Source organism: Sorghum bicolor, chromosome 2 (genome assembly GCF_000003195.3).
Source record: "Sorghum bicolor cultivar BTx623 chromosome 2, Sorghum_bicolor_NCBIv3, whole genome shotgun sequence".
In the NCBI taxonomy this organism is placed as follows: domain Eukaryota; kingdom Viridiplantae; phylum Streptophyta; class Magnoliopsida; order Poales; family Poaceae; genus Sorghum; species Sorghum bicolor.
Window position 1 is genome coordinate 18,022,052 of NC_012871.2, and position 6,151 is coordinate 18,028,202.

A 6,151-nucleotide genomic window follows, 5' to 3' on the forward strand; every position below is an offset into this window, starting at 1 on the left:
CCACTTAGCTTTTCACTGAAGTATGTAATCGGGCTCCTTTCTTGCATGAGAACGCCACCAATTCCTGCACCACTTGCATCACATTCAATTTCAAATGTCTTACCAAAATCTAGAAGTGCAAGAAGTGGGGCTGTTGTCAACTTCATTTTCAATTCTTCAAATGCCTTCTATTGTGCTTCTCCCCATTTAAAAGGCACTTCTTTCTTTGTCAACTCATTGATTGGAGCAGCAACGGTGCTAAAATCTTTCACAAATCGCTGGTAGAAACCAGCAAGTCCAAGGAAGCTACGCACTTGGCTTGCATTTTGTGGAGGCATCCACTCACGAACAGTTTTGATCTTTTCCTCATCCACCTTCACACCATGTCTTGAAAAAACAAAGCCAAGAAAGACTACCTTGTCGGTGCAAAATGTGCACTTGTCAAGGTTAGCATACAATTTTTGCTCACGTAGGACAACAAGCACACTTTGGATATGCTCAACATGTTCATCAAGAGACTTACTGTAAATTAATATATCATCAAAGTAAACCACAACAAACTTGCCAATGAAAGATCTAAGCACATGATTCATCAATCTCATAAAGGTACTTGGTGCATTAGTCAATCCAAAGGGCATTACCAACCATTCATACAACCAAAACTTGGTTTTAAAAGCTGTTTTCCACTCATCTCCTTCTTTCATTCTTATTTGGTGATAGCCACTTCTCAAGTCAATTTTAGTGCAAATTATTTCACCACTAAGTTCATCAAGCATATCATCAAGTCTAGGAATGGGGTGCCTATATCTTACTGTGATGTTATTAATAGCTCTATAGTCAACACACATTCTCCATGAACTATCTTTTTTAGGAACTAAAAGAACAGGGACTGCACAAGGTGAAAGACTTTCCTGCACATACCCTTTTCTCATCAGCTCTTCCACTTGTTGCTGAATTTCTTTTGTTTCCTCCGGATTGGTGCGGTATGCAGCTCGGTTTGGAAGTGAAGCACCGAGAACAAGGTCAATTTGATGTTCAATTCCTCTCTTAGGTGGCAGCCCTAGTGGTACCTCCTCTGGAAAGACATCAACATATTCCTATAACACATTAAAATTAACACTTGGCAAAGTAGAGGATAAGTCGTTAGGGGAAAGAAAAATTTCCTTATACAAGATTACAAAGAATGTGGCATTGGGTTCACTCAATTCTTTTAAATCCCCCTTCCTAGCCATCATAACTAATCCCTCTTTTCCATTTGTCTTGGTTGTTTGCGGCTGTGGGGTTTTATTTGGCTTTGGAAACACTCCCTCACTATTTTTGTGGGTCACTCGCAAGTGGTTCTCACTCTCTCGCTGTTTTCTTTTTAGATCATCCTTCAAAATCTCCTCCGATGTCAAAGGGAGCAAAGAAATTCGCACTCCTTTGTACATGAAAGCCAGCTTGTTGGTTCTTCCAAAGATCTGAACATCACGATCATATAACCATGGTCTTCCTAGCAGCAGTTGGCATGCTTGCATAGGCACCACATCACACTCCACATGATCATTATACCTCCCAATAGAGAAAGGAACTGTCACAACATGGCTCACACACAGCGCACCACAATCATTCAGCCACTGCATCTTGTATGGATTAGGATGGCGCCTTTGTTTTAGCTCCATTCTATCAACCAATTCTTCGCTAGCAATATTGTTGCAGCTACCATTGTCAACAATAATTCTACACAACTTCTCTTTGATCATGCCTGAGTGTGGAAAAGATTGTGTCGCTGCCCATTCTCTTCCTTTGCAGCAGTAACACTAAGCACACGAAGAGAAATAAAGCAGTTGTTATCACCTTCATCGGGTTGGATCTCATTATCATTGTTTTCATGATTCTCATCATATCTTGGACCTTCTTCCTCACGATCACTTTTAGATTCCCATTCACCATTATCATTCATAATCATGGTCCTCTTACTAGGACTGTTGATACCGGTTTTGGACACGTATCTTTGGATACACACCTAGAGTTAATGAAGCATAGATCGGTAGGTTGGGTGATGGTGGCTAGTCTACAGAAGAGTTGCCGATGGAGGAATGATGCCGATGGAGGAAACAATTGAATATGACTAAGTCCAGGGGTGATGATGTGTTCATGCCCATGACCAGTGCCGATGTTGCCGATGGATGTAACAGGTGGTCTGCCGATGATTCTGAAGGAAAGCATGAAAGTTGCCGATTGATCCATGGCCGTGTCCCGATCAGTTACGAGGGGGGTAGTTTTATGTTTTCCTTAATTATTAGAATTCGTCTTGTGTACGGGTTCCGTTTAGTTTGGAATTTGAGTCCTAGTCGTGTCTGGTTGTAGCTCTACGGACAGGGTATAAATGTAGACCCTAGAGCAATGTAATGACGACATCAATCAATCAATCAAACACAAGTTTTTACTCATATTCCAGCATCTACTTTTTTGACGACTTCGTCATATTTTCTTTTTATTACGAGTTCTTAGGAATTCGTCGACTTAAGCTCGGCGTGTTCTCAAGTTCCGTGTGATCACCTCTTGGCCATGACATCCGGGCGCATCGCTGTTGTCGGGACCAAAGTGGTCGAGTTACCACCTTTGTCGATTGTAAGGTCAAATCGGCTGGCACGCCTTAACGTTTGAATCGGGTATTAGCCCTTTGTGTTTGCAGATCAGTTTTGCATCAACACATCTTTTGGCACGCCCGGTGGGATAGATTCAAGATCAAGATCAACATGGCGAATACCGAGTTCGACTTGGAGAATGTCATCCCCGTGACGGAAGCCAATCTCAGAGATGAGCAAAAGCAAGCTATTGCAAAAGCCATGGAGGACTACAAGCAACAATGTTTGAAATCCTTCAGCATCAACAGAAGTGGCGAAGTGATCCAAAAGGAAGCATTGCCGGCACCTCGGCAGGTTACTTTTGAAGTCAACCCTGGAAAACTTCAAGACATGGTTGATAATGCTATTAACCGTGCCTTGATCAATCAAGCTGGTGTGCTGTCCAATACAGTTTTCAATGCCGTGGCTAGAACTTTCAAAGAAGGACAATTGCCACCAAATTATGTGGGCCCTGTCTATCATCAGCCAGGATCACCAGTGGTTACAGCTCCATCGGCTACTACAGCCGCTGCGGGTATAGTGGTTACTTCTCCTCCAAGCATATTGGGGATCACTAATGCACAATCTACACCGATGACGACCAATCCATCAACATTTGACGAGCAAATCAAGCTTGCCACAAATCTATTGGCATCGGAAATGTCAGGATCTGTTCCTCCTAATTGGTGGGGTTATGGTATGCCCCCAGAGATGATGTTGAAGACTCCTGGAACGTCTCAAGTGGCTGACTTGATGGGCAAGGCTCCTATGACATCGGCACCTCCAAATCTGCCGATGAATTAGAGTCCCTAGTATACTACAACTACTACTACAAGACCTTACACTGGGAATTCTCAATTTCCAACGTTCCAAATGCCTAATGCATCGGCAGATTCAATGCCGACGCAACAAAGGTTTATGACACAGCCAGGGTACGTCAATTCAATGATGATGTCCAATCACCAGTCATCGGCAGGGCTTGTGCCGATGAATGCTAACAGTGGATGAAATGGGCAGTTAGTCTTTCCACAGATGCATCAGCAGAATCATCAGACCGCAGGGTTTCAACAGGGACAAATCCAACCTGGGTTTCAGAATCAAGGGTTGGCCAACCAACCGATGAACCTCGGTCAGCAGATTGGTGGTCAGATGATCAACCCCATGTTCCATGCAGATCGTGCACCCAGAGACACGTGGAAGCGTATCAGCAGGTGCCAGATCCGCAACTACCTCATCGGCAAGATGCCGATGCCTACTGGGCCGATAAGATAGCTAAAGTAATGAGAGACCAATTCGGGATAAAACCCAAAGTCAATACTTACTCTTATCGGACACCATATCCTCCCGCATATGACCTGAATCCACTTCCAAATCGGTACAAGGTACCAGACTTCACTAAGTTTTCTAGGCAGGATGATACATCGACTATGGAGCATGTCAATAGGTTCATCATCCAGTGTGGGGAAGTTGCTAACAGAGATGAGTTAAGGGTTCGACTGTTCTCATCATCTTTATCTGGATCGGCTTTCACTTGGTTTATTTCGTTACCTCCTAACTCGGTGATCACTTGGGCCGATCTAGAGAAGCAGTTCCACAAGTACTTCTTCTCTGGAGTTCATGAGAAGAAAATTACCGATTTAGTCAGGTTTGAAGCAACGCAATGATGAATCGGTTGAAAGTTTTGTGCAGAGATTGCGGGAGGTCAAGAATAAATGCTATTGTCTGGTTCTAGATGATCGTTAGCTAGCCGATTTGGCTTTCTAGGGTTTATTGCCACACATCAGAGACAAATATGCTTCTCAAGAGTTTGAAAGCCTGAGTCACTTGGTGCAGAGGATTTCCGATCAGGATATCAAACCCTTTGAACCTAAGAGAGCTTGGAACAAAAAAGTGTTGTTTGTTGATGAAGCAGCAAGCTTAGATTCTGATGAAGAGCCAGTCATCGGCTTGGCAGAATGGGTGAAGAATAAAAAGCCGATGTCTTGCCCTTTTGGGCATAAGGAGCCAGAGAAGTTTGCGTTTGACATCACCAAGGCCGACAGGATATTTGACTTTCTGCTTCAGGAAGGGCAAATCAAATTGTCGCCCAACCACGTAATTCCATCGGCTAAGGAATTAAAGAAGATGAAATATTGCAAGTGGCATAATGTAACCTCTCACAGCACCAATGAGTGCAAGGTTTTTAGGCAACAGCTGCAATCGGCTATAGAATCTGGGAGAATCAAGTTTGACAATTCCAAAGCTCAGAAGCTGATGAAGATCGATCAACATCCTTTCCCAACAAATATGTTGGATGCTAAGGGGAAGACCAAGGTTTTGATGTCAGAAGCAGCTGAAAGAAGTGCATCGGTGGATCCTCAACATCAGATCACTGCTGCCGATGCGAAGGGAAAAGGTTTGATCTAGGAAGGAACTAGCTCAGGAAGGCCGCCCCGATCTGGCATTGTGATAACTCATAGAAGGCATCAGGAGACTTGGTAGCAACGAGAAGATCGGTATCGGCGCCAGCAGGAGGATTATCATCGGGAAGAAGAAAGACGTCGACAGGAGTGGAATCGGCACAAGGACCACTGGAACTGCCCGTTCTTTATCCATTGCTGGGAATAGAACATCAAATTGCCCACTGTTAGGGACTGCCCTGAGTGCAATGGTTATGATTGGTATGACAGACCTAATCGGCAGTATCAGAATGATGATCGGCGGTTTAATGGGCCGATTAGGGGGAGAGCGTCAGTTCATGATCGGCTGGGGGGCAGACTCAGTGTGCACGACAGACTTGGTGATCGTGTCGAGTATTTTCCCAGGAACTAGGAGGAACTTGAGGAGATGGCCAATGCATGAGTTCCCGATGAGTTTATATTTTGCAGAGACGCCAATACCTATCGAGTGGAGTCAAGGGAAAATCGTCGCCCATCGGCGAGGTAGCCACAACTTCCTCCATGGTGTCCAGAGGGGTTGACTAGGACACAGAAATGAAGGCTGCAGTGGGAAAGACAAGAAGAGCTAAATAAAGGCGAGAATTCTGGCCAATCTAGAGATCAGCAGCAACCGAATCCTAAGGGAAAAGGGCCATCGACAGATGTTAACATGGTATTTATGTTGCCGATGGAGTTTCTTGCGCCATCCAGTGACGATGAGGAGCTGGATTTTTCCGACCAGATAGCTTAGTTGGCTCTAGATCCGATGACGGCTATCTTTGAAAAACCTACCGACAATGAAAGGCAGCATCTTAAGGCTTTATTCGTCAAGGGACGGGTTGATGGGCAGCCGATGACCAAGATATTGGTCGATGGTGGAGCCGCCATCAATATTATGCCATATGCAGTCTATCGGAAGCATGGAAAGGGAGATCAAGATTTGACCAAGACCGATATGATGCTAAAAGATTTTGAAGGAAATGTGTCTCCAGTTAAGGGGGCAATATGCGTCGAGTTGACCATCGGCAGCAAGACTTTGCCGACAACTTTCTTCGTGATCAGTGGAAAGGGTGCTTATAATCTGTTGCTAGGGAGAGATTGGATCCATGCCAATTGTTGCATCCCATCAACAATGCACCAATGCTT